Genomic DNA, 27,730 nt, shown 5'->3' with positions numbered 1-27,730 from the left:
GATTTACTTCATCTAACGGCTACATCAATTTTGATGATGTGGCTCAAGGAGAGGATAGAGAATTCCTAGTAGTGGGGGCTAGCTATTACTAGTTGATAAGTCTTTGTAGAGATTCCACTAGGTGAACTACATACGGAACAAAATGAATGAATCTACACTTAAAATGCATCTATATACATACGCATGTGGTTCATGGTGAAATCTCTACAAAGACTTATATTTAGGAACGGAGGAAGTACTAGTATAGCACGTACTATAATTTATCAGCGAGATAAATTTGTACAATGCTATGAAGCTTCCAGCTTCTGTTACATGTATCTTGCGTCCAAGGTTGCCCTTTGCAACATTTCATCAAATACAAAGGAGACTAACATGCATGCTATTGCATCTCAATGATTGACAGATCATAGCAAATATGTACTCCCTCGGTTCCAAAATAAGTGTCTCAACTTTGTGCAAACTTTAGTACAAAGTTGTACTACTACTAAAGTTGACACTTATTTTGGAACAAAGGCTGCTAAAGAAAAAAACGATCCATGCAGTCCCTAGCCCTTGAACCGTGAACCCTGACCAGGCTTCAATTTGCTGGCAACGTTCGAGCTTCCCGATAAATGAAGTTTGCAAACTTTTGACCATCGGATCATTTTGTGCAGTTTCACCAAAATCGAGATGAGCATCCCTGTGGCAAAGAAATTGAAGAAGCGTGATTATAATAAGATTACCGGGACTAGTTGATGAGACATAAACTCATCACAAATATAGTACGTAGAAGCCAGTAGAGGTATGTGCAGGGCAAAGAAGTAGAGAAATATCCACAGGGAGTGATGTGGGCAGCTGGAGCAGTGGTGCAAGCCGGCTGTAAAGGGAGTTGTACCTGAGGGACGTAGCTCAACCTTGAGGAGCGCGGCGGGAGGCGGCAACTGCCCACATCGCGGCAGTGAGCAAGGGAAGAAGGCAACATCACCGGCTTTGTGAGATAGAATGGCGGGGACCCCTGATCGGGACGTGTCGACAGTGGGTTTTCACCGTCGGCGACGGCCATCGCATCTACACTAAGCATCCACCCCTTCCCCAAGAGGACGTGATCCGCCGGGATGTTAGAGATGTGGCCACAGTCATTTTGTGCGAGAGAGTGTGAAGAGAGCAACCCCAGCAAGCAACCGTGTAGGCTGGCCCGTCCTGACTATGTATATAGTAGAGCGGTTTCCTTTTCTCTCCATATGAACCTATCATATTGCGTACATGCCACTGAAGAAAAAAAACTTTATTTATAAATGACGCGACACCTACTACTCGTTCTCCTATAACCTTGCACTTGGCACCTCCAAAATATTAACCTTGCGATTGTCTCTTCCCTTCTTCGGGAAGTCGAGCAATAATGGTAGTGCAGTATATATCGTTCTGGCTATATGAGACCGAATGAATTGCTGCACGTCCACCACGTGGGCGAGGGTCGGGGGGCGAGGGAGAGTGCTACATACGGAGCAAAATGAGTGAATCTACACTCTAAAATACATCTATATACATCAGTGTTTGGAGTATGTACTAGTAGTTCATACTGAAATCTACTAAAGGACATATATATTCCAAACAATATGATATAATCTCTATAACCAAGGTATTAGTAGGGACGAGGAGTAAACGGAGGGAGTAGTAAATTTTACTCCTTGTCCTGCGAGCCACCGCGCACATGGGCGAGGGAGCGGGCATAAGGCTGAGCAAGCTTCACCTCATCCTGCGAGCCACCGCGCCCGTGGGCGGGGGAGATGGCATACTAAGCAAGCTTCTCCTCGTTCTGCGAGTTAACAGGACACATCAAAAGTACTCCAGTGTATAGAGCCTTGCCTCTAAGGTATGCCCCACATGGTTTGCCTCTTTTTTAACATAACACATCAAGTCGCAATTTGTTTGTTCACCCGTGGTAGACGATCCTCCCTCCACCAAGTGGACAACCAGTACACGTGCCAAATTACCACGTGGGCTGCCTTTTTCGTATAGAAATGAGCTCCACCGTGTACCTGCGCGGGTGTGGTTGGGAAAGAGACGGGAGTACGTGCGTCGTGTATGCACCTCTTCTCTTCGTGCACGTCCCTCACCTATGTGGGTGTGTGTGAGAGATACAAACCGCGTTCATGAGTGTTTTTGTTTTGGGGTGGGGGTGGGGGTGGGGTGGGGGGGTTGATTTCGTGAATTATTTGTGGGAATATGTGTCGATGACATCTCAAACAAAATTTTTCATGCAATGTGTGTGAAATGGAGGCCTATCCATATCATACATAGAGGGTCGGGCAATCCACGATAAGAGAGGGAGGGGTCATAGCTATCGATAGAATCGAAGAGAGGATCAAGTGGGTGGGTGCGAGATCAATGAAGAGAGCCATCGAAATTGAGTGTGTGTGTGAAAGTCAAAGATATAGGGCGACTGGCCTACCGGAACGTTAGAGGGCACATGTCAAGTTTGTGTGTGGCAGGGAGACATGACTAGAGCGCTCGATGTACCGGTGTGTGTGGGGGGGAGGGGGTGGGGGGAGGGGTAGGCAGAGGCCTAACTATAGAGGTATAACGACTCATATATGTGTTGAGAAGGAGAGACCAGCTATGTCTTGAGGGAGATCGGTCGACATCCATACATAACTAAAGGATGGGAAATATGATGGGACAGAGAGAGAGAGAGAGAGGAGAGAGAGAGAGAGAGGGAGGGAGAGGGGTAGAGTGCTGGATGGGTGATGGAGTTGCTTCTCGGAGATGGTGGGAGAGGCCTACTAGACAACTGAGGGTGGAACTGCAATGTTATTAATAAGAGTGGGGATGTGTTTCTGTGTGTGCCTGTGCTTGATAGATCTGTCAGGATGCATCCATGGATGATAAAGGGGAACCATGTGTTTGGTAAGCAAACCTAACTAGATCGGTAGATCAATTGTTGTTTGTCGGAGGAAGGGAGAGTCGCAACTAATGAGGTAGATAGATCGACGTGTGGGTGAAAACAAGTTATAAGGACCTAGCTAGCTATATGTATAGCGAGAGATCGGTCGGTGTACGTCCATTTGTTAGAGGCAAATAAGGCCCAGCGAGACAGATATACAGAGAGAATGGAGCTAGGAGGTGGTGCGAGAGGCCCAACTACTAGCTAGATAGGGGGAGGAGTGTGCGGTTTTGAGATCGATGAAAAGAGGGGCGAGAGTTTACACGTGTGTCTGACCGTATGAGAGACACGAGGCAAGGACACATAAAGGAGGAGATTGAAGGTGTGTGTGTATGTTGTAGGCAGGCATCGCTGGAGAGGTTTATCGATTGGTGTGTGTCGAAAAGGAGTTGTGGAGACTCTAGGAGAACGACCTAAAGAAAAAAATGAATGTGCCCGGTGGATAGAATGCCGAGGGAGGGGGAGGGCGAGGAGGGCATGTGCATGCACGAGAGAAAGTTAGTGGTAGCTAGAAAGGTTAGAGGATTGTGTGGGTGTAAGAGACTAACAAAGATCATAATTTGATATGAAAGCGGATTCATATATTTGAATAGAAGATCATAGTGTTTCAAACATTGCATGCATGAATATAGCGGTGATACACGTGCTGTGCACATGTTATACCATAATGTGATAATGCATGGCGTTTGCAACTCACAGCTAAATGCCGAACAATTTAAACCATACTATACATTAAACAATCTCACATTTTATTTGAATTTGTGGTAATGTGTGGTGTTTGCAACTCACATCTAAATACTTGTAGGCGTGGGTTCTCAAGTGGATGACAGGAAATGTTCATCATGAAGCCAAAGCTCTTGACATCATTGAGCTTACAGGTCTATCCACTCCCGGAGAGCTGTACGAACCTGGTTGTCAACACCACCGCAATGCACTAGAGAGCATCTTCCATAAGTCAGAACCCAACATGAGCCAGATGTTGAGCATGATGAAGCCTTTGCCACATGACGCTGAATACCCAAAGGAGTTCTTTCTTGATGACCTTGAGTATCTGCCGCGCACCATATATCACATCATAAGGCGGACTCTATGGCCTATCAAAGGACATTCATCAGCTACAAAACTTGAAGGAGCCATGAAGACATTGGTCTTTTACATCCTCAATGGCATCAGTTTCAATGCACACGATTTCTTCCTCCGGCAACTGGCTGCATCTGGATCTGACCTTTTTGGCCTGAAATTCTATGCTCCATGGGTGATGCGCCTCATCAAGCTACACTCTGCTATCAACTATCAAGCCTCTGCCCACAATCATGTGATCTTTCTACCAGAGGTTGATATGTCAGTTGAAGCCATATACTCTGAACCTGCCAAGAAGCCTCTTTGTCTTCAAAATGCTGAACACCAAAGCTTCACTCAGCCTATGGAAGGAGTCCAAGCAGTAACTCGTGTCTATCCAATGGCTGGAAACACTCATCTACCTGATCACGCGCCAACTGAAGCTACTGAGAGCACAATTGCCCAAAGATCTAAGAAGCGCTCTCGTGTCCTAAATGACCGAGAACTTCTTGTGGCACTGCATCAGAAACAAGACAAGCATCACTTTTGGCTCAAGCGTCAGATGCAAAGCCTCTTGGTGGATGTAAATCGCATTCGCAATCTTGCCACCAAGAATGCATTTGTCACTCACGAAACCTGTCGGCGATCATGGAAGAGTTTGACCCTGCTCAATGCTGAAGCAGATCTTCAAGACGATGGCTTCACTGAACGATTCAAGTTTGACTCCACTCCTCCATGGAATGCTGTCCTACGACGAACTCCATCCCTTGAAGACTCTGACTATTCTTCCTCCGCGACAACTGTGAATGCAAATGTGATCGATGATGAAGACGATGCTACTTCACCACCCCCTACCTCTGCACGCATCGACACCGCACCAAGTTCGTCTGCGCCGCCAAACAACAACGACAACCCTGCTGCTTCACCTACTCCTCATGAGGACGAGTAGATGCTCTATGTCTTCAAACCTTTTTGGTCATTACTGACAAAAGGGGGAGAAGCATATGAGTTTGATAGTCTTCAAGCAGGTTCATATGGGCGGTTGCTTTATATTTTGCCTATGTGTTTACAACTCTTGCTTTTGATACGTTTCATTCTTTGAGTTGTAACACTTAAACTCGATGGTCGTCTGCAACTTATTTGCTTTTCCATGTGCGATGGTAACTTCCGCACTTAGATCATTCTGCAGAAGTCCATTTTTCATTATGCATGTCATCCTCTTAGTTATATCATTTCATGCATGATGAATTATCTTCATAAGTTGAAGAGGATCTCCACAAGTACAACCTGCCATGTGCATTTGCATTCCAAAAGCAAATTACTTATATGCACATCTTCAGGGGGAGCCCTTTCCACTTATGAAGATAATACCCTATCCTTTACAATTTCACATACTTCATTCCCGTTGAAAACTTCAACCAGTTTGTCATCAATCACCAAAAAGGGGGAGATTGTAAGTGCATCTAGTGCCACCCCTAGTTGGTTTTGGAGTATTGACGACAAAGTTGGTTGATGGACTAATGCTTTTGTGAGAATTGCAGGATAACGCAGGTAGTGTCCCTCATTGATTCGGTTTACCTACCGGAGATGACCCCTAAAAATGTATGAAGACATTGACGACAATGGTGGTATGTGAAGATATTCACATTGAAGACTATGACATGAGAAGACATTGAGTGAAGACTATGGAGCGCAAAGACTATGTTGTTTCGTTGTTTCCTTTTCTTCTTTGTTGAGTCATAGGAACCACCGTACTGTTAAGTGGGGTCCAAGTGAACAAAGTCAGAGTGACTGAAGTGATGCTCAACCCAAATCCTATGTCTTCGAGCGAAGACAATGAGAGCAAATCTTATCCAGAGCTGGATGAGTCAGCTTTGCTTGTATCCCAAGTAAAGTTGCCGTGTGTGTTTGAAATCTGACCGTTGGAACACGTGTCAGTTCCTTAGTGACCCAGGGTCATTTCAGACATATCAGGTCGGGTTGCCTTGTGGCTATAAATAGCCCACCCCCTACACCATAAATTGGTGACTGCTCAGAGTTAGTTTACGGATTTTGTCGTTTTGAGAGTAACCCACCTTGAAGCCTTTGAGAGAGAAATCCTTGCGAGGACAAAGCCCAAACACCCAGAGTCAAAGAGTGTTAGGCATCACTGAAGTCTTTCTGTCTGAGTGACCTGAAGACTTATTACACTTGAGGACTGTGTATCCTCCAGCCGGTTAGGCGTCGCGTTCTGAGCATCCAAGAGTCATTGTGGATCGCCGGTGAACGAAGTCTATGAAGGTTCGGAAGTCTACCTTGAAGACTTACCACAGTGATTGCGCGAGGACTGTGTGTCCTTAGCTCAAGGGGAATAAGGTGAAGACGCGGTCTTCTGAGTTGAATCTCAGCCTCCCTAACCAGACGTACAGTTGTCACAACAACTGGAACTGGTCCAACAAATCATGTGTCTTCAACAAGTGACTGGTTCTATCCTTTCCCTCCCTTTACTTTGAGTTTGTCTTCGTGAAGTCATTGCCTATTTGTCTTATCTGTTTGACTTCATTGCTTGAGTACTATCGTTGATTGGCTTCATACTATCTTCCATCCTGATCCTTACTACCTAGCTGCTATTAGTCGTTGTACGTTCACATTATTGCATACTTGACTATGGCTTGCTTGTTGTAGTTTATCTTCCGCTGCATATCAATTAGGTTATTTCTATTGCTTGTCTTGGAAACTTCCACGTTTTGAAGACTTTGATAAAAATCGCCTATTCACCCCCCCTTTAGTCGATAACTAGCACTTTCATGATGTGATTGACTTGACTCATTCCGTTAGCTTAGCACTTGATCGTTTAGTATGTTGCTATTGCTTTCTTCATGACTTATACATGTTCCTATGACTATGAGATTATGCAACTCCCATTTACCGGAGGAACACTTTGTGTGCTACCAAACATCACAACGTAACTGGGTGATTATAAAGATGCTCTACAGGTTTCTCCGAAGGTACTTGTTGAGTTGGCGTATTTTGAGATTAGGATTTGTCACTCCGATTGTCGAAAAGGTATCTCTGGGCCCTCTCGGTAATGCACATCACTATAAGCCTTGCAAGCAATGTGACTAATAAATTAGTTGCGGGTTGATGCATTACATAACGAGTAAAGAGACTTGCCGGTAACGAGATTGAACTAGGTATTGAGATACCGACGATCGAATCTCGGGCAAGTAACATACCGATGACAAAGGGAACACCGTATGTTGTTATGCAGTTTGACCGATAAAATATCCGTAGAATATGTGGGAGCCAATATGAGCATCCAGGTTCCACTATTGGTTATTGACTGGAGATGTGTCTCAGTCATGTCTACATAGTTCTCGAACCCGTAGGGTCCGCACGCTTAACGTTCAGTGACGATTTATATTATGAGTTATGTGTTTTGATGTACCAAAGGTAGTTCGGAGTCCCGGATGAGATCGGGGACATGACGAGGAGTCTCGAAATGGTCGACACGTAAAGATCTATATATTGGACGACTACATTCGGACATCGGAAAGGTTCCGAGTGATTCGGGTATTTATCGGAGTACCGGAGAGTTACGGGAATTCGCCGGAGAGTATATGGGCCTTATTGGGATTTAGGGGAAAGAGAGAGGGGAGGCTGCGCGCCCCCCAAGGCCTAGTCTGAATTGGACTAGGGGGAGGGGCTGCACCCCCTCCTTCCTTCCCTTCTCTCTTCCCCTTCCTTCTCTCCTACTCCTACTAGGAAAGGAGGAGTCCTACTCCCGGTGGGAGTAGGACTCCACCCTTGGTGCGCCCTCCTCCTTGGCCAGCTGCCTCCCCCTAGCTCCTTTATATACGGGGGCAGGGGGCACCCCAAGACACACAAGTTCATCTGTTGATCTATTCCAGCCGTGTGTGGTACCCCCTCCACCATATTCCACCTCGGTCATATCGTAGCGGTGCTTAGGCAAAGCCCTGCGTCGGTAGCAACATCATCAACCTCACCACGCCGTCGTGCTGACGGAACTCTCCCATTAAGCTCTGCTGGATTGGAGTTCGCGGGACGTCATCGAGCTGAACATGTGATGGTACTTGGATCGGTTGGATCGTGAAGACGTACGACTACATCAACCGCATTGTGCTAATGCTTCCGCTTTCGGTCTACGAGGGTACGTGGACGACACTCTCCCCTCTCATTGCTATGCATCACCATGATCTTGCGTGTGCGTAGGAATTTTTTTGAAATTACTACGTGCCCCAACAATGTGTTCTTGATCCGATCTTGCAAGTTGCAGACACCTATTACGAGTTATGATATGCATACCCCAAGGTGACAATAATTGTGATTCCTTCCGGTGATTACCATAGTTTGAGGAGTTCATGTATTCACTAAGTGCTAATGCTTTGTTCTGGTTCTCTATTAAAAGGAGGCATTAATATCCTTTAGTTTCCATTAGGACCCCGCTGCCATGGGAGGGTAGGACAAAAGATGTCATGCGAGTTCTTTTCCATAAGCACGTATGACTACATACGGAATACATGCCTACACTATATTGATGAATTGGAGCTAGTTCGGTGTCATCCTAGGTTATAACTGTTGCATGATGAATGCCATCTAACATAATTATCTTTCACTAATCCATTGCCTACGAGCTTTCTACATATTGATCTTTGCTATGTTACTTTGCCATTGCGACTGTTACAATTGCTACAAAACTGTTACCGTTACTTTTGCCACCATTACCGTTACTTCCATACTACTTTGCTACTAAAATTTTTGCTACAAATATTAAGTCTTTCAGGTGTGGTTGAATTGACAACTCAGCTGCTAATACTTGGGAATATTATTTGGCTCCCCTTGTGTTGAATCAACAAATTTGGGTTGAATACTCTATCTTCGAAAACTGTTGTGATCCCTATACTTGTGGGTTATCAGAGAGCACATCCACTGCTCAAAATTAGGATTACTGTTGTTTTAGAGTAAAATGTTTCCATGTGGATCGAATCTCTTGACGAATTTGTCTAGTTCTTCATCAATGGTTATGATTTTTGGACATCAAAACCAACGGTCGGATGTTTTGCTTTTTTGAGAATTTTTAGGATTTTAGTCCAATTAATATGGGCCCCTCAAAATTAGGAGTCTCCAATTAGTCAATACAAGATTCCCTCTAAATGTGACTCAACCGTCGCATTGGTGACTCGGCGACAATTGGATCGCCACCACCTCTAGTCTTCATTCTCAACCCTTCCACCCAACCCCTGCTAGATCTTGATGCTCGAAAAACCCAAGCAACAACCATGATTGGCTTCAATTCTCGATTTTAGATAATGGAAATAAAAAGTATTCGGCCTTGACCCTGGTAGGCTACGACCTTCTTATTACGGATCGCGACATGCCTTGGAGATCAAGTCTCTACCTTCATCATCTATGTTTTGGGCTATATGTCTCATGTCAAAGCCATTAAGCTAAGATCCAAACATATGATTGACATTTCTAGGAGGTTTTGTGCCAAACTTGAAGTAAACAAGTCTCCAAATGAATCTAGCATAGCAACAGTCAAATAAGAAGTGATGAATAGATTCTAAGTTACTACATAAACTACATTTTAAATTCCATTCCAAGTTTCATTTAGTTAAATTATCTTTAGTCAACACAACTCTCTTGATTAAATACCACATAAAGATCTGGATTTTTAACAACATTTTTAGTTTCCATAGTGTCTTGTTGTTCACCACATGTTCAACATCAATCACAACTTTGTACATGGAGTTTTTTTGGGGGTGAAAACTTTGGATCTATTCATTTTCAATCATGGCAGTACAACAAACACCAGAAATAACAAAATCTACATCCAGATCCGCAGACCACCTAGTGACGACTACAAAAATTGAAGCGAGCCAAAGGCGCGCCGCCATCATCGCCCATCCCTCGTCGGATCCGGACAAAACTTGTTGTAGTAGATAGTCGAGAAGTCATTATGCTAAGGCCCCATAGGAACAGCGTAGTAGAACATCAATTGTCGCCGATGAAGAGTAGCGTAGATTAGAAGGATCCAAACTGAAAACACATGAACGTAATTGGACTACAACCAGATCCGAGCAAATCCACCACAGATCCACCGGAGACACATCTCCACACTCTCACCGACAATGCTAGACACACTACCGGGACGGGGGCTAGGCGGGGAGAACCTTATTCCATCTTTAGGGAGCAGGACACAAACCCTATCAAAACTCAAAGGAACATCTAAAAACAGAGCCCTCCCGCCGGCAAGGGCTGAGATCCACCATGCGCCCATGGCCCTAAGGCCACCGGAGACGAGGCAGACCGACAACGACACTGGAGAGTCAGAGAAACTCTAAGCTTTGCACATGGAGTTAACTGAGAAGACACCTGATTGTGTCTACAAAATTATTTAATTGCACATGAACAATGCTTGCTGGAAGGTTCCAATGCTCAAAAACGAATCTATAACTCTCATTAAACCAGTTCAAAACTGAGAGTCACCTGGTTTATTCTCCATTTGGGTTGTAGTCTTGTTTTTAATGTATTTCCTCCTAAGTAAACTATACCACATTCCTTCGTGATTTACTAGTTTAATAGCGTTTTACTTATGAGGCACCTATTATGTACTTCAATATTCAGAATACCAAGGTCGCCTATGTCCTTAGGTTGGCATAGAATGTTCAATTTGGCTAACTAGTATTTTTTTCGTGTGGCCTTCACCTTGCCAAAATAACCGAGATCTATAATAATCCATTTTTTCTAGGACTCTCTTTGGGACCTCAAACAAAGATAGTATAAACATTACTAAACTTGTTAAGACAGAGTTGAGAAGAACCAGCCGACCTCTTTTTGGCTCATCTAAAAAATTGTTAAGACAGAGTTGGAGGTCAAAACGATACTCCCTTCTTTCCTGTTTAGAGGGCTCATCTAAAAAATTCAGATTTCCATTATATTAGGCTCACTTCGTGTCCAATTGAGTTAAAGTGCTTTGAGTCTCACGTCATATTTAATTCTTAGAGATTAGAGAGAAGGAATTAGTGGTCATGCATGCATCGAATTCTACATACACCATGCAAGTCCAGTAAGATAGAGAGAGTGATGTTCTTATTGCTTCGGGAGTCGAACATATGGAAAATACTCGTATTTCATTGCATAGTTTTGTATCCACAAAACTCATGGCATCCATCAAAAATCTATGTTAGTCGACGAGATTTCAGATCTAATTCCTCTAAACCGGAGTGGGGAATATATAAGAACCCCTCCTGGGTTCCCAAAACAAAATTAGTAGAGAGAGCAAAAGAGCTGGCAGCCTCTAATAAAAGCTCCACTACACATCAACACAAAGTGGATTATTAGGTGCTCTTCCGTGTGCCACTGGTGCAGGTCAACTGAAAAATGCGGTTGATAGATCAGCAACGATAAATATAAGTATTTTATAGACTCGATAAATATAACCCGGCAAGGAGCTTTCTTAGAAGCAACTGAAAATTTGGGATTTGGTTCCATAGCCTCAGGACATTATCCACATGTAGTCCATCCACCCTTTGAGAATGCTGAAGGGCCATCGGTGCTCCAACTTTCGAAGGACGAGGTGCTTTAAAATAGCTTGCTTAGCTTCAGTGTTATTGAATTTGATGTCAATTGAGTTCTACTCCCTCCCTCCTAAAATAAGTGTCTCAAGCTTAGTACAAATTTTACTAAAGTTAGTACAAAATTGAGACACTTATTTTAGGACGGAGGGAGTATTATTCATCCTAGAAGGAAAGTTGTGATACAGTGAAACAAATAGCTGGTTCTTTTGTTTAAATATTGTTTTGTCGAAACCACCTTTCAGACTCTGATTTTCATTTCAGATCAAGGATCAAACTTATTTCCTCTCACATCTCTCTCAGCCCCAGCTTAGATGGCTTCTTTTTCCACTGGGGTGTATAACAAAGGTGACATATTTTATCAGATCAGGATAGTTATGTTTTCCAGGACTGCCGGTGTATTTTTTGTAAATTGAGCTCATCTTTTACAGGATGAAGTTCGCAGTCTGGCTGTTCAGATGAACCTTCCTAACCAAGCTAGAAAGGATTCCCAGGGGATATGTTTTCATGGAAAGGTCATTGCTTTAGCATAGTTGTTAATAATGCACATGTTTTGTGCAAAATATAGTTCTGTCCTTTCTCCTTGTTTTTTCTTATTTTAAGCTTAAAAAGTCTCTCTTTCTAGGTCAAATTTAGAGAATTTGTTCAAAGACATATAGGAGAAATGGAGGGTATACTTCTTGAGGCTGAAACTGGAGATTACCTAGGGACACACCGTGGGTTTTGGTTCTATACGATTGGTCAGCGACAAGGTTTGCGACTTTCTGGAGGACCTTGGTACGCACTGTTGATAATACACTAAAAGCAGCTAATTAAAATGTATATTGCCTGAAGTATTATGCAATTCAAGAAAGATCTGCCCTCATGTAGCACATATCTCTTTATCCATAGATTCATCAAATGACTTGTTCCTTACGCAGGTATGTTGTGGAGAAAGATGTGCAAAATAATGTGGTTTTTGTATCAAGGAATTACTATTCACTGGATAAGAGGAGGCGGACATTTCGTGTTGGATCACTAAACTGGTTTAGTGATTCTGGGCCATCAGACAATGAACGCCTTAAATGCAAGGTACCATAGTTACACAATTAGGTCTTGTGGCAGCATAGCATATTTGAATTGAAGTTCTTACCATCTGCAAGGGTTAAATGGTGTTAGTTACTCCCTCCGTAAATTAATATAAGAGCATTTAGATCACCACTTAGTGATCTGAACGCTCTTATATTAGTTTACAGAGGAAGTACAAAATATATGTATATGTGTCCTCGTAAGGGAAAAAAATCTATAATCACCACCCCAATCAAACACACAACCCCCAAAGCAATCATCAGCAGTCCGTTTTTCCCCCTGTCAAAACATGTGCATGGTACCAGCTGTATGCTTGGACTCGTTTAGGTGCTGGGTTAGGAGAGAGTGGTTCATAAATCCTATTGATCCTCGAATACTGTTAAGCAATTCTGAAACCTATCAGTTCTACCTTGACGTACGGTCGTTAATTTTTAATTTGGGTTTATAGGAAAATACGGCGGCAGCTTCCAACTCACTGTTGCCTGATCCATCTTCGTTTTAACTTTTATACACTATTTGTTTAGTATTCAGATCAACCGTGGATCTGCTTTTATCATGTGCTGCATTTTATTCCGTCAGTTAGAGCATCTCTAGCATACCTCGTATAATGCCGACCCGCAAAATACGTTTACAGTTTATGAAAAACAGCTTTGCTGGCGCGGGCGGCGGCAGAGTCAGACCCCGCAAAATTGTTGTTGCCGCAGCTCCTCCCCTCACTGCACTCCTCTCCTTGGCGCTCACAGAGAAGTTTTCCCGGCGCTCAGCACTTTTCTTTCCCCGAGCACAAACTCCGGCTCCACGAACCACAGGAACTCACAGCACTGCACGCGGCTACATTTTGCTCTGGCCCCTCCACTGCTCTACACAACACAGGCTCTTGAAATAGCCTCACGCACGCACACAGCCGGGGCAACAAACCTGGCCTGGTTTTGTGCCACTAACCCACGCACCCACTAACCAACTGTGCATGCACACGCACATGCACACAACTAGCCAACTAACTCAACCGGCCACACATGACCCGGGCGTGGATGTAAGCTGAACGAACCAAAGATCAGAATTAATGAGTATAAGGTGCAACACGAGTGTGACGACATGTTAAAATAAAAAGACATGAGTTTGTGTTGGGTCTTAAGCAATGCTTATTGGATTAGTGACATACGGTTTTTTTCTCCCGTTGCAACGCACGGACATGTTTGCTAGTTATACTAACAAACTCCTCCTAATTCTGAACTTGCCGTGGATTTGTTCCTCGGACTGATTCCACCCGCCGTTTTAATGTGCCGCCCGTTCGTCGTTGCCGGAGTTGACGTTGCTGCTCCCATCGTCGTCGTCGTCACGACCGCGGACTCGACCTGGCGCACTGACGCCGGTCGCCACCGCCACGGACTCGACCTGGCGCGCTGACGCCGGTCGCCACCGCCACGGACTCGACCTGGCGCACTGACGCCGGTCACCATCGTGCTCCGTCACGACTCCGGCGACATACGCCGAGCTCCTTCGCCGCCGGCAACACACGCCTGGTGTCCCACGGTGAGAGAGAGAGAAAGGTGCAGCGAGAGAGAGAGAGGTGCGCCAACAATTGGTATACAGAGCTTCGATTCGGGCGATCACCGGCGACCATGGCGCTCGTCCCTCATGGCGGAGGTGCGGGCGGATCGGCGTCGATGGCGATGCCGATGCTCACGGTGGACAACTACACCGTCTGGGCGATCAAGGCACAGGCCATCGTCGACGTGCACACCGTGTGGGAGGCGGTGGCGCCGGGCGATGCGGCGGTGAACACGCGGAAGGACAAGACGGCGCGCGCGTTGCTGCTCGGAGCGCTGCCGGAGGACGTGTTGCTGCAGGTGTGGACGAAGCTCACCGCCAGGGAGGTATGGGACTCCTTGAAGGTGAGGTTCGTCGGCGATGATCGGGTCCGCGCGGCGAGGCTGGCGACGCTGCGCGGCGAATTCGACCGCCTGAAGATGGCGGATGGCGAGGAGCTCGACGTGTATGATGGGAGGCTCGCGGCAATGGCGGCGAGGTACACCAACCTCGGGGAGACGCTGGGCGACGAGGCGCTCGTCGAGAAGCTGCTGGATACGGTGCCGGATCGGCTCTTCCCCGTCGTCGCCGGCATCGAGAAGTTCCACGCCGTGACGACGATGGCGTTCGACGAGGCACTCGGGCGGCTGCACACGTTCGACGAGCGGGTTCGGCGCCGTGGACAAGACGTCGGCGAGCGCGGGTGTGAGCAGCTGCTCATGACGGTGGCACAGCGAGCAGCGCGGGAGCGTCGACACGGCGGTGCTCGGGACGACGACGACGGCAAGAGCGTGGCATCGAGCAGCGGCGGGAACCGGCGCGGGCGCTGCTACAAGTGTGGCGAGCGTGGCCACTTCAAGAGGGGCTGCCCCAAGCTGCGGAAGGAGACGGCGAAGGAGCACGCGCTGATGGCGGACGCCGGCGTTGAAGACGGAGGACTCCTTTGAGCCACGGCTTAGGGGGGGGGGGTGAATGTTAGATGAATAAGGCGCGGCGGCTCGTGCGCGCGCGTGTGTGTGTGATCGCATCTGTGTGTGCGCATGTGATCGGGTCGTTTAGACGGAGGCGTGGGGGTGTTGCTGCGCCGGGCGCTGGACTAGGTCACGACCCGTTGGCGTGCGTGCGTGGCGGGCGTGGGAGCTGGGAGCGCGGGGCGTGCGTGAAGTGGGCAGCAGGGCAACTGCAGGAGCGGTCGTGGCCGTTGGGCATGCATGTATAAGTCCCGTTCTCCTCATGTTGTAGTCAGCAGCTGAGTACATGCTCAGGAAAGAAAAGGACGCCGTTCGAGCGGCGGGTGGCGTACGTGCGTCAGGAAAATACTTGTGTCTCTGTCCTTCTTCCTTCCCCTTCCTTCTTCTTCCTTTGGTGATCTAGTTCAGAGAGAGAGAGAAAGGTGCAGCGAGAGAGAGAGAGAGGTGCGCCAACAATTGGTGTACAGAGCTTCGGTTCGGGCGATCACCGACGACCATAGCGCTCATCCCTCATGGAGGAGGTGCGGGCGGATCGGCGTCAATGGCGATGCCGATGCTCATGGTGGACAACTACACCGTCCGGGCAATCAAGGCGCAGGCCATCCTCGACGTGCACACTGTGTGGGAGGCAGTGGCGTCGGGCGATGCGGCGGTGAACGCGTGGAAGGACAAGACGACGCGCGCGTTGCTGCTCGGAGCACTGCGGGAGGACGTGTTGCTGCAGGTGTCGACGAAGCTCACCGCCAGGGAGGTATGGGACTCCTTGAAGGTGAGGTTCGTCGGCGCCGATCAGGTCCGCCCGGCGAGGCTGGCGACGCTGCGTGGCAAATTTGACCGCCTGAACATGGCGGACGACGAGGAGCTCGACGTGTACGGCATGAGGCTCGCGGCGATGGCGGCAAGGTATGCCAACCTCGGGGAGACGCTGGGCGACGCGGCGTTCGTCAAGAAGCTGCTGGATACAGTGCCGGATCGGCTCTTCCCCGTCGCCGCCGGCATCGAGCAGTTCCACAACGTGATGACGATGGCGTTCGATGAGGCGATCGGGCGGCTGCGCGCGTTCGACGAGCGGGTTCGGCGCCGTGGACAAGACGGCGACGAGCGCGGGTGTGAGCAGCTTCTCATGACGGAGACACAGTGGGCAGCGCGGGAGCGTCGACACGGCGGTGCTCGGGACGATGACAACGGCAAGAGCGTGGCATCGAGTAGCGGTGGGAACCGGCGCGAGTGCTGCTACAAGTGTGGCGAGCGTGGCCACTTCAAGAGGGACTGCCCCAAGCTGTCGAGGGAGCCGGCGACGGAACGCGTGCTGATGGCGGACGCCAGCATTGAAGACGGCGGACTCCTCTGAGCCACAACTTAGGGGTGAATGTTAGACGAATAAGCCACGGCGGCCGGAGCGCGTCGTGCGTGCATGTGTGTGTGTGATCGCATGTGTGTGTGCGCATGTGATCGGGTCGTTTAGACGGAGGCGCGGGGGTGTTGCCGCGCCTGGCGCTGGACCAAGTCACGACCCGTTGGCATGCGTGCACGGCGGGCGTGTTAGCTGGGAGCGCGGGGCGTGCGCAAAGTGGGCAGCAGGGCAGCTGCGGGAGCGGTCGTGACCGTTGGGCATGCATGTATAAGTCCCGTTCTCCTCGTGATGTAGCCTATGAATACAAAGAAAAGATTGGGGGTGTTCATGCGCCGGCCGGGGAAAATATTCTTGTGTCCTGTGTCCATCTTCTTCTTCCACCTCCGTCCACGAGCGAGGGAGAAGGCCACGGCAACAACAAATGGACCCGTAAAGAAAATATCACAGAAGTTTTGGAAATATGCCCTAGAGGCAATAATAAAATGGTTATTATTATATTTCCTTGTTCATGATAATTGTCTATTGTTCAATGCTATAATTGTATTGACCGGAAACCATAATACATGTGTGAATACATAGGCCACAATATGTCCCTAGTGAGCCTCTAGTTGACTAGCTCGTTGATCAACAGATGGTAATGGTTTCCTGACTATGGACATTGGATGTCATTGATAACGGGATCACATCATTAGAAGAATGATATGATGGACAAGACCCAATCCTAAGCATAACACAGGATCGTGTAGTTCATTTGCTCAAGCTTTTCTAATGTCAAGTATCATTTCCTTAGACCATGAGATTTTGTAACTCCCGGATATCGTAGGAGTGCTTTGGGTGTGTCAGACGTCACAACGTAACTGGATGACTATAAAGGTGCACTACAGGTATCTCCAAAAGTGTCTGTTGGGTTGGCACGAATCGAGACTGGAATTTGTCACTTCGTATGACGGAGAGGTATCTCTGGGCCCACTCGGTAATGCATCATCATAATGAGCTCAATGTGACTAAGTAGTTGGTCACGAGATCATGCATGACGCAACGAGTAAAGTGACTTGCCAGTAACGAGATTCAACGAGGTATTGGGATACCGACGATCGAATCTCGGGAAAGTAACATACCGATTGACAAAGGGAATTGTATACGGGATTGCTTGAATCCTTGACATCGCGGTTCATCCGATGAGATCATCGTGGAACATGTGGGAGCCAAATGGGTATCCAGATCCCGTTGTTAGTTATTGGCCGAAGAGCTGTCTCGGTCATGTCTGCATGATTCCCGAACCCGTAGGGTCTACACACTTAAGGTTCGATGACGCTAGGGTTATAGGGAAGATTTGTATGTGATTACCGAATGTTGTTCAGAGTCCCGGATGAGATCCCGGACGTCATGAGGAGTTACGGAATGGTCTGGAGGTGAAGATTTATATATGGGAAGTCATCATACGGTCACCGGAAATATTTGGGGGTTTACCGGTATTGTACCGGGACCACGGGGGTCCACCGGGAGGGTCCACCTGCCCCAGAGGGCCTAATGGGATGTATGTGGAAGGGAACCAGCCCCTAAGTGGGCTGGGCGCCAACCCCCCCTAGGGCCCATGCACCTAGGGTTGGAGGGGCCTAAGGGGAGCGCCCCCTTGCTTGGGGGGCAAGCCCCCTCCCCCTTGGCCGCCGCCTCCCCTCTAGATCTCATCTAGAGGGGCCGGCCCCCTTCCCCTTCTCCCTATAAATAGAGGGTGGAGGAAGGGCAGCCGCACCACATCCAAGGCGCAGCCCTCCCCCTCCCCAACACCTCTCCTCCTCCATGTGAGCTTGGCGAAGCCCTGCCGGAGAACTGCTACTCCACCACCACCACGCCGTCGTGCTGCTGTTGGAGCTCTCTTCCTCAACCTATCCCTCCTCCTTGCTGGATCAAGGCGCGGGAGACGTCACCGGGCTGCACGTGTGCTGAACGTGGAGGTGCCGTTGTTCGGCGTTTAGATCGGAGTCCACCGCGATCTGAATCCCTACGAGTACGACTCCTTCATCCGTGTTCTTGCAACGCTTCCGTTTCGCGATCTTCAAGGGTATGAAGATGCACTCCCCTCTCTCTCTCTCGTTTCTAGTCTCTCCATAGATTGATCTTGGTGATGTGTAGAATTTTTTTAATTTCTGCAACAATCCCCAACAGTGGCATCATGAGCTAGGTCTATGCGTAGTTACTATGCACGAGTAGAACACACGTTGTTGTGGGCATCGATTTTGTCAATTTACTTGCCACTACTAATCTTATCTTGATCCGGCGGCATCGTGGGATGAAGCGGCCCGGACCGACCTTACACGTACGCTTACGTGAGACAGGTTCCACCGACTGACATTTACTAGTTGCATAAGATGGCTATTGGGTGTCTGTCTCTCCCACTTTAGTCGGATCAGATTCGATGAAAATGGTCCTTATGAAGGGTAAATAGCAATTGGCATATCACGTTGTGGTTTTGGCGTAGGTAAGAAACGTTCTTGCTAAAAACCTATAGCATCCACATCAAAAAAACTTGCAACAACAATTAGAGGACGTCTAACTTGTTTTTGCAGCATATGTCGTGTGATGTGATATGGCCAAAAGGATGTGATGAATGAAATATATGTGATGTATGAGATTGATCATGTTCTTGTAATAAGAATCGCGACTTGCATGTCGATGAGTATGACAACCGGCAGGAGCCATAGGAGTTCTCTTAATTTATTGTATGACATGCGTGTCAGTGAATAACGCCATGTAAGTACTTTACTTTATTGCTAAACCGTTAGCCATAGTAGTAGAAGTAATAGTTGGCGAGACAACTTCATGGAGACACAATGATGGAGATCATGGTGTCATGCCGGTGACGATGATATTGGCCATATCTTGTCACTATTTGATTGCATGAGATGTTTATCATGTTTTTGCATCTTATTTGCTTAGAACGACGGTAGCATAAATAAGATGATCCCTCATAAAATTTCAAGAAAGTGTTTCCCCTAACTGTGCACCGTTGCGAAGGTTCGTTGTTTTGAAGCACCACGTGATGATCGGGTGTGATAGATTTTAACGTTCACATACAATGGGTGTAAGCCAGATTTAGACATGCAAAACACTTAGGTTGACTTGACGAGCCTAGCATGTATAGACATGGCCTCGGAACACAAGAGACCGAAAGGTCGAACATGAGTCGTATAGCAAATACGATCAACATGAAGATGTTCACCAATGATGACTAGTCTGTCTCACGTGATGATCGGACACGGCCTAGTTAACTCGTATCATGTATCACTTAGATGACTAGAGGGATGTCTATCTGAGTGGGAGTTCATTAAATAATTTGATTAGATGAACTTAATTATCATGAACTTAGTCTAAAATCTTTGCAATATGTCTTATAAATCAAATGGCTCACACTAATGTTGCCCTCAACTTCAACGCGTTCCTAGAGAAAACCAAGCTGAAAGACGATGGCAGCAACTATACGGACTGGGTCCGGAACTTGAGGATCATCCTCATAGCTGCCAAAAGAGCATATATCCTAGATGCACCACTAGGTGAAGCACCCGTTTTCCCAGCAACTCAAGAGGTTATGAACGCCTGGCAGTCACGTAGTGATGATTACTCCATGGTTCAGTGTGGCATGCTTTACAGCTTAGAGTCGGGGCTCCAAAAGCGTTTTGAGCAGCACGGAGCATATGAGATGTTCCAAGAGCTGAAAATGGTTTTCCAAGCTCATGCCCGGGTCGAGAGATATGAAGTCTCCGACAAGTTCTACAGTTGTAAGATGGAGGAGAATGGTTCTGTCAGTGAGCACATACTCAAAATGTCTGGGTTGCACAACCGCTTGTCTCAGCTGGGAGTTATTCTCCCGAATGACGCGGTCATTGACAGAATCCTCGAGTCGCTCCCACCTAGCTACAAGAGCTTTGTGATGAATTAAAATATGCAGGGGATGGTGAAAACCATTCGTGGGGTACTTTCAATACTGAAATCAGCGGAGGTGGAGATCAAAAATGAACGTCAAGTGTTGATGGTCAATAAAACCACTAGTTTCAAGAAAAGCAAGGATAAGAAGAACTTCAAGAAGGACGGCAAGGGAGTTGCCGCGCCCGGTAAGCCAGTTGCCGGGAAGAAGCCAAAGCATGGACCCAAACCTGAGACTGAGTGCTTTTATTGCAAGGGAAACAGTCACTGGAAGCGGAACCGCCCCAAGTACTTAGCGGACAAGAAGGCCGGCAACACCAAAGGTATATGTGATATATATGTTATTGATGTGTGCCTTACCAGTACTCGTAGTAGCTCCTGGGTATTTGATATCGGTGCGGTTGCTCATATTTGTAACTCAAAACAGGAGCTGCGGAATAAGCGGAGACTGGCGAAGGATGAGGTGACGATGCGCGTCGAGAATGGTTCCAAGGTCGATGTGATCGCCGTCGGCATGCTGCCTCTACATTTACCTACGAGATTAGTTTTAAACCTCAATAATTGTCATTTAGTGCCAGCTTTGAGCATGAACATTGTATCCGGATCTCGTTTAATGCGAGATGGCTACTCATTTAAATCCGAGAATAATGGTTGTTCTATTTATATGAGAGATATGTTTTATGGTCATGCCCCGCTGGTCAATGGTTTATTCTTAATGAATCTCGAACGTGATGTTACACATATTCATAGTGTGAATACCAAAAGATGTAAGGTTGATAATGATAGTTCCACATACTTGTGGCACTGCCGCCTTGGTCACATTGGTGCCAAACGCATGAAGAAGCTCCATGCAGATGGACTTTTGGAGTCTCTTGATTACGAATCATTTGACACGTGCGAACCATGCCTCATGGGCAAAATGACCAAGACACCGTTCTCCGGAACAATGGAGCGAGCAACCAACTTATTGGAAATCATACATACTGATGTGTGCAGTCCAATGAGCGTTAAGGCTCGTGGTGGCTATCGTTATGTTCTCACCCTCACTGATGACTTAAGTAGATATGGGTATGTCTACTTGATGAAACACAAGTCTGAGACCTTTGAAAAGTTCAAGGAATTTCAGAGTGAGGTAGAGAATCAACATGACAGAAAAAATAATCTTACGATCAGATCATGGGGGAGTATATTTGAGTCACGAGTTTGGGACGCACTTAAGGAAATGTGGAATTGTTTCACAACTCAGGCCGCCTGGAACACCTCAGCTTAACGGTGTGTCCGAACATTGTAATCGCACTCTATTGGATATGGTGCGATCGATGATGTCTCTTACCGATTTATCGCTATCATTTTGGGGATACACTTTAGAGACATCTACATTCACTTTAAATAGGGCACCGTCTAAATCCATTGAGACGACACCGTATGAATCATGGTTTGGAAAGAAACCTAAGCTGTCATTTCTAAAAGTTTGGGGATGCGATGCTTATGTCAAGAAACTTCAACCTGAAAAGCTCGAACCCAAGTCGAAAAAATGCATCTTCATAGGGTACCCTAAGGAAACCATTGGGTATACCTTCTACCTTAGATCCGAAGGCAAGATCTTTGTTGCCAAGAACGGGTCCTTTCTGGAGAAAGAGTTTCTCTCGAAAGAAGTAAGTGGAAGGAAAGTAGAACTTGATGAAGTACTACCTCTTGAACCGGAAAGTAGCGCAGCTCAGGAAGATGTTTCTGTGGTGCCTGCACCGACTATAGAGGAAGTTAATGATGATCAAGGTACTTCAGATCAAGTTGCTACTGAACTTCGTAGGTCCACAAGGACACGTTCCACGCCAGAATGGTATGGAAACCCTGTCCTAAAAATCATGTTGTTAGACAACGGTGAACCTTCGAACTATGAAGAAGCGATGGCGGGCCTAGATTCCAACAAATGGCTTGAAGCCATGCAATCCGAGATAGGATCCATGTATGAAAACAAAGTATGGACTTTGACAGACTTGCCCGATGATTGGCGAGCGATAGAAAATAAATGGATCTTTAAGAAGAAGATGGACGCGGATGATAATGTTACCATCTATAAAGCTCGACTTGTCGCTAAGGGGTACCTACAAGTTCAAGGGGTTGACTACAATGAGACCTTCTCACCCGTAGCGAAGCTGAAATCCGTCCGAATCATGTTAGCAATTGCCGCATTCTATGATTATGAGATATGGCAAATGGAAGTCAAAACGGCATTCCTTAACGGCTTTCTTAAGGAAGAATTGTATATGATGCAGCCGGAAGGTTTTGTCAATCCTAAGAATGCTAACAAGGTATGCAAGCTCCAGCGCTCCATCTATCGACTGGTGCAAGCATCTCGGAGTTGGAACATTCGCTTTGATGAAATGATCAAAGCGTTTGGGTTTATGCGGACTTATGGAGAAGCCTGTGTTTACAAGAAAGTGAGTGGGAGCTCTGTAGCATTTCTCATATTATATGCAGATGACATACTATTGATGGGAAATGATATAGAACTTTTGGACAGCATAAAGGCCTACTTGAATCAGTGTTTTTCACTGAAGGACCTTGGAGAAGCTGCTTACATATTAGGCATCCAGATCTATAGAGATAGATCGAGACGCCCCATAGGTCTTTCACAAAGCACATACCTTGATAAGATATTGAAGAAGTTCAATATGGATCAGTCCAAGAAGGGGTTCTTGCCTGTATTGCAAGGTGTAAAATTAAGCTCGGCTCAATGCCCGACCACGGCAGAAGATAGAGAAAAGATGAGTGTCATCCTCTATGCCTCGTCCATAGGGTCTATTATGTATGCCATGCTGTGTACCAGACCTGATGTAAACCTTGCCGTAAGTTTGGTAGCAAGGTACCAAAGTAATCCCGGCATGGAACACTGGACAGCGGTCAAGAATATCCTGAAGTACCTGAAAAAGACTAAGGACATGTTTCTCGTTTATGGAGGTGACGAAGAGCTTGTCATAAAGGGTTACGTCGATGCTAGCTTCGACATAAATCTGGATGACTCCAAGTCACAAACCGGATACGTGTATATTTTGAATGGTGGGGTAGTAAGCTGGTGCAGTAGCAAGCAAAGCGTCATGGCGGGATCTACATATGAAGCAGAGTACATGGCAGCCTCGGAGGTAGCGCATGAAATAATCTGGATGAAGGAGTTCATTACAGACCTACGAGTTATTCCCAATGCGTCGGGCTCGATGACTCTCTTTTGTGATAACACTGGAGCTGTTGCCCTTGCCAAGGAGCCCAGGTTTCACAAGAAGACCAGGCACATCAAGCGTCACTTCAACTCCATTCGTAAAAATATTCAGGATGGATACATAGATATTTGTAAAGTGCATACGGATCTGAATGTCGCAGATCCGTTGACTAAACCTCTTCCGCGAGCAAAACATGATCAACACCAGAACTCTATGGGTGTTCGATTCATCACAGTGTAACTAGATTATTGACTCTAGTGCAAGTGGGAGACTGTTGGAAATATGCCCTAGAGGCAATAATAAAATGGTTATTATTATATTTCCTTGTTCATGATAATTTTCTATTGTTCATGCTATAATTGTATTGACCGAAAACCGTAATACATGTGTGAATACATAGACCACAATATGTCCCTGGTGAGCCTCTAGTTGACTAGCTCGTTGATCAACAGATGGTCATGGTTTCCTGACTATGGACATTGGATGTCATTGATAACGGGATCACATCATTAGGAGAATGATGTGATGGATAAGACCCAATCCTAAGCATAGCACAAGATTGTGTAGTTCATTTACTAAAGCTTTTCTAATGTCAAGTATCATTTCCTTGGACCATGAGATTGTGTAACTCCTGGATACCATAGGAGTGCTTTGGGTGTATCAAACGTCACAACGTAACTGGGTGACTATAAAGGTGCACTACAGGTATCTCTGAAAGTGTCTGTTGGGTTGGCACGAATCGAGACTGGGATTTGTCACTCCGTATGACGGAGAGGTATCTCTGGGCCCACTCGGTAATGCATCATCATAATGAGCTCAATGTGACTAAGTAGTTGGTCACGGGATCATGCATTACGCAACGAGTAAAGTGACTTGCCGGTATTGAGATTGAACGAGGTATTGAGATACCGACGATCTCGGGCAAGTAACGTACCGATTGACAAAGGGAATTGTATACGGGATTGCTTGAATCCTCGACATCGTGGTTCATCCGATGAGATCATCGTGGAACATGTGGGAGCCAACATGAGTATCCATATCCCGCTGTTGGTTATTGGTCGGAGAGCTGTCTCGGTCATGTCTGCATGATTCCCGAACCCGTAGGGTCTACACACTTAAGGTTCGATGATGCTAGGGTTATAGGGAAGATTTGTATGTGATTACCGAATGTTGTTCGGAGTCCCGGATGAGATCCCGGACGTCACGAGGAGTTCCGGAATGGTCCGGAGGTGAAGATTTATATATGGGAAGTCATCATACGATCAACGGAAATATTCGGGGGTTTACCGGTATTGTACCGGGACCACTAGAGGGGTTCTGGGGGTCCAGCGGGAGGGTCCACCTGCCCCGGAGGGCCTAATGGGCTGTACGTGGAAGGCAACCAGCCCCTAAGTGGGCTGGGCGCCAACCCCCCTAGGGCCTATGCGCCTAGGGTTGGGGGGGGGGGAACCCTAAGGGGGGTGCCCCCCTTGCTTGGGGGGGGGGGGGCAAGCCCCCTCCCCCTTGGCTGCCCCCCTCTAGATCTCATCTAGAGGGGCCGGCCCCCTTCCCCCTTCTTCCTATAAATAGAGGGGTGGAGGGAGGCTAGCCGCACCACATCCAAGGCGCAGCCCTTCCCCTCCACAACGCCTCTCCTCCTCCGTGCGAGCTTGGCGAAGCCCTGTCGGAGAACTGCTACTCCACCACCACCACGCGGTCGTGCTGCTACTGGAGCTCTCTTCCTCAACCTCTCCCTCCTCTTTGCTGGATCAAGGCGCGGGAGACATCACCGGGCTGCACGTGCGTTGAACGCGGAGGTGCCGTTGTTCGGCGCTTAGATCGGAATCCACCGCGATCTGAATCGCTACGGGTACGACTCCTTCATCCGCGTTCTTGCAACGCTTCCGTTTCGCGATCTTCAAGGGTATGAAGATGCACTCCCCCCTCTCTTGTTGCTAGTCTCTCCATAGATTGATCTTGGTGATGCGTAGAAAATTTTTAATTTCTACAAACTATCCCCAACAAGAAGATGCTCTTTTACGGGTCAGTTGAGTGGGGTCTGCTAGGGCGCCGCCGTGTTGACCCGCAAACTGAAAACCCCTGATAAAGCGAATTTGACAGCGATTCCGACAAATAAGTTCAAATTCAAACAATAAAACATAGTTCGCGCGCAAATAAAAGCATAGTTTTGTAGGACAAACGCAAAAGGGCTTCATGCAAAAGCGACGACCACGTTCGTCATCATCTCGGTCGCTTTTCATCCGTCGTCATGATCTTCACTCCGCACCACCTCCATCGAGCTCATCGCTGCCCCCGAATCCATCACTGACACTTGTTCCAACTCCGGCAGTGAAATCATCGGTGGGCGCACTGAATGCATCGGCGACATTGGTTCCAAATCCCGATGAGAATACATCACCGGCACTATTACATGCACCGGCCGAAGCAAGCATCCTCCTCTTCAAGATGTCTCTCCTTGCCATATCATGCCATTCTTTGGTGATGTCGTCCATTTCATTGCGGTTCAATGTCATGATCCTATTCTCTTCGGCAAGAAGCTTGGACAAGGCTTTGTTCTCAGCGGCACGTGCTCTTCTCCCCTCAATTGCCGCCTTGCGCAACCCCTCATCCTTCAGCAATTGCCACTTCTCTTGCTTCTCTCGTGCCTTCTTCTCGGCCAACTCTTTCTTTGTCTTCAATGTCTTCGCTAACATCAACTCATTTGATTGCACCATGACATCTATCTTGTCCCGCAAGCTCGATGCTTCGTGTTCCCTCTTGATCTTCTCCTTTGTCTTCTTGTCACCATCGGGCTTGTTCAAGTTTCTTGGGCCATCATCATCTTCATCTTCATTCATGTCTATAAGTGAGCCTCTCTTCGGTGGGGATTCTTTGTCAGTCAACTTTCACTTGTCGCACTCATTGAGCATATCCCAACAGTGCTCTAGTTTAATAAATTTGCCTTCAGAAGCTTCCATGTCTTTGTATCTTTGTTGGGCAATTTTGTCCTACACAATTAAAACAAAGTCAAATGATGCCATCACTTCATATGATACAAATGATTTGCACAACTTGGGACGTGAAAACGAACTCACATAGTCAGATTCCACGGTTTCACTTGGAGGTGCATTGCGAACTTGTTCCAAGCAAGAAGCCCAACGGCCAGAAATCGGCTTGATCACGTCCCAACGACCATGGAGTGACCGAAAGGTCCATGATGTTCTATTGGGATGCTTCGCCATCATGCGGGAGTATTGATCTTCGATTCTTTGCCAATACCTCTTGGAGATTTGAGATGTACCCGTGCAAGCATCAAGAGACACCGCACTCCAAGCCTTGATCAAGATTTGATCTTCCAAGATCGTGTAGTCCTACGATCTGACGCTTTTTTTTGCTTGCGCTTGCTCATAAACCCCCTCATCTACCTCCTCCACTTCATCTTCACCACCGTGATCATCCACGCCACCCTCCATTTCATTGTAATGGAAATCAGCGAATGGGGCTTGATCAATGTCCAATAAGTTCACGAACTCAGTAGTGGCATTGTTCGAACCACCGCTACATTGAGTGACATCAAGTTACGAGATACAACAATGGCGAAAAGCGAAGCAAGAACAAGGGATCGAAGATGCATACTTTCCGGCCATTTCATCAAACACCTCTCCTGCGATGGAAGCAGCACCGTTGAACGGCAATGTCGGGAACATCTTGTCGGGGCGGAGGGAGTGACGAAGGCGCCGGCCTTTTCGTTGGAACCTTCTTGCGCTTCACGCCCGAAACCTTGCCCACCTTCTTCGCCGGCGGCCGGGCAAATCGTGCAGTGGCCGCGGCGCCTGGCGCGCGTGCCTTTCCGGTGGGGCCAGCCGGATTGCCGCCATGCACGACAACTTTGCCCTGCCGCTTGCGGGCAGACGCGGTGGTGCCTTGGGCGACGGCGGGGGCGACATGACCGGCGACGAGATCCGCAGAAGGGGATTGCGCCTGCCCGACCTCCATTGTGATGGCGGACGGCTGGGAGGTTTCCATGGCGGCGAAGAATGGCCGCGGAAGATGGACCGGAGCGGGCCGTGGCGGGGCAATGGCGGCCGAGGAGGGGGGGGGCGGTCGCGTGGAAATTTCCCTCGCGCCAA

General features: G+C 47.4%; 1 pseudogene; it reads left to right on the top strand.

The window, feature by feature from the left end:
- Nucleotides 1–27,730, top strand: part of LOC123090228 (tRNA-specific 2-thiouridylase MnmA-like) — a 43,428-nt pseudogene that overhangs the window by 15,143 nt on the left and 555 nt on the right.

The sequence above is a fragment of the Triticum aestivum genome, chromosome 4B (assembly GCF_018294505.1).
Source record: "Triticum aestivum cultivar Chinese Spring chromosome 4B, IWGSC CS RefSeq v2.1, whole genome shotgun sequence".
In the NCBI taxonomy this organism is placed as follows: Eukaryota; Viridiplantae; Streptophyta; class Magnoliopsida; order Poales; family Poaceae; genus Triticum; species Triticum aestivum.
This window is presented reverse-complemented; position numbering and strand designations above follow the sequence as displayed.